The sequence below is a fragment of the Chrysochloris asiatica genome, unplaced genomic scaffold, assembly GCF_000296735.1.
Source record: "Chrysochloris asiatica unplaced genomic scaffold, ChrAsi1.0 scaffold00056, whole genome shotgun sequence".
Lineage (NCBI taxonomy): Eukaryota > Metazoa > Chordata > Mammalia > Afrosoricida > Chrysochloridae > Chrysochloris > Chrysochloris asiatica.
In genome coordinates this window covers 15,573,089-15,574,913 of record NW_006408574.1, presented here as the reverse complement: position 1 = coordinate 15,574,913, position 1,825 = coordinate 15,573,089, and the positions used below count along the sequence as shown (strand labels likewise).

Below are 1,825 nucleotides of genomic sequence, written 5' to 3'. Positions count from 1 at the left end.
ACTGCTCAGTCCTGGGCCAAGCTCACAGTTGTTACCACCCTTGAGACCACTGATTTTGCTACTTTGCCAATCCATCTCACTGTGGGGTGAGGGGGTGGGGAGGGGGTGTCTTCCTCTTTTTCTCTGATCCTCCACCTAACCAAACATGATATCCTTCTCCAGTGACTGCTCCCTCCTGACAATATGTCTGAAGTAAGAGAGACAAAATTTGACCATCATAGGTATAATTTTGCTTTTAAAAGTGATGCTTAGGCATTTCATGCTGGTAGTACTCCCACAAACATGGTGAACGTTCCTAAAACTCACTGGACTCCCTGTAAGAAGTTTGGCAAGCACCAACCCCACAAGGTGACATAGTACAAGAAGGGTAAAGATTCTCTGTATGCCCAGGGAAAGTGGAGTTACGACAGGAAGCAGAGTGGATATGGTGGGCAGACTACGCCAATTTTCCGGAAAAGCCTAAAAACTACAACGAGGATTGTGTTGAGGCTTGAATGTTTTTAGCCATACTGCAGCCCTAAGAGGATGTTGGCTATTAAGAGATGCAAGCATTTTGAACTGGGAGGAAATAGGAGAAAGGGCCAGGTGATCCATTTGTAAATGTCATCTTGTTTTATTATTAAAACAATAAAATCTTGATGTAATATATATTATAAAAAAAAAAGTGATGCATAGGTGATGTGTGGAAATATTCTATTGTATCATTTCCCTACTCTGAAAGATCTGTGAAAGGAAGGTCTGTGATTCATTTTTCATGGTTTCACCAGAGCTCAGCAGTCTAGATATCTATCATGAGTTCTCATATACTTGTAGATAAATGAACATTAAAAAATCTAATAGAGTCAGGTGACATTAAAGTCATTCTTTAATCAAATGCAGTTGGATTGGGAAAACCAGTTGAAGAACATGAGCTGAGAACTAAGTTAGGAGAAGGTCTGTTACTTCTTACAACAAAGCTGTCTGGTCTCAGGTATACGTAGCATGCGTCAATGTAAATGGTGACTATGTATAATGGGTTTCAAGCTCATAATTTCATTTTCTCAGCAATTATTACTACACCCGTCTATGCTGCAGAGCTACCCTTTAGCTATGGCTTGTCCACTGTAGCCACATATTTACAAACAGTGTTCCTATGAAGACTAAGACAGAGATGAAAAGGGAGAGAATGTCAAAAATCTTCACAACCTCTTATCAAGGTCCACTTTTATAGAAGTGGAATGTGAAGTCATGCATGCCATTAAATCAGTTTCTTTGTATTCCCCAAAGTGTCCTTTCCTCTCCTTTAGAGAAATCATAAATAGCTTCAGCTAATACAAATAGCCCAAAGCCACATTTAGACTAATGCAGCTTAAATGAGATTTTAACCCTAGACCTTTCCTTTTAAAAAGCTTACTTTCTAATTGGATAGTGCATTTGATAGAAAACTGACGGATATAATGTTGATTAGGTTCGTGCAATGAAGGAAAAGTTGCCACCCTCAGGTCAACATCTGTTGACTCTAAGGATGACAACCAGTATTCACAGTTTGAGATAATGGCTGTCTATGACAGGGGTCATTAACACTGCTACCTCCTAATTTCCCGAATATTCGTGATAAATGCAAGGATAGCAAAATCTGAAGGAGACAGTTTTCCTACTGAAGTGCTTTTTATAAGTTCTGCCCACACAGCTTGTAGGTTAATAGAGGTGCAACGGTAAGGTTGGATGCAATCAACTTTGATTGTGTGCTTCTTGGAGCTGGTTCATTTTTGCCTTGAGTTCCTACACAAGAATGCAATTAAGAAAGAAGCAGCTTAATGACGTCAATGATTGGTACTCAGAACAC

At 39.6% G+C, this 1,825-nt stretch overlaps 1 pseudogene; it reads left to right on the top strand.

Moving 5' to 3' along the window:
* Positions 1 to 282: 282 nt before the first annotated feature.
* On the top strand, positions 283 to 600 carry LOC102820264 (annotated as a pseudogene).
* The last annotated feature ends 1,225 nt before the right edge of the window (positions 601 to 1,825 follow it).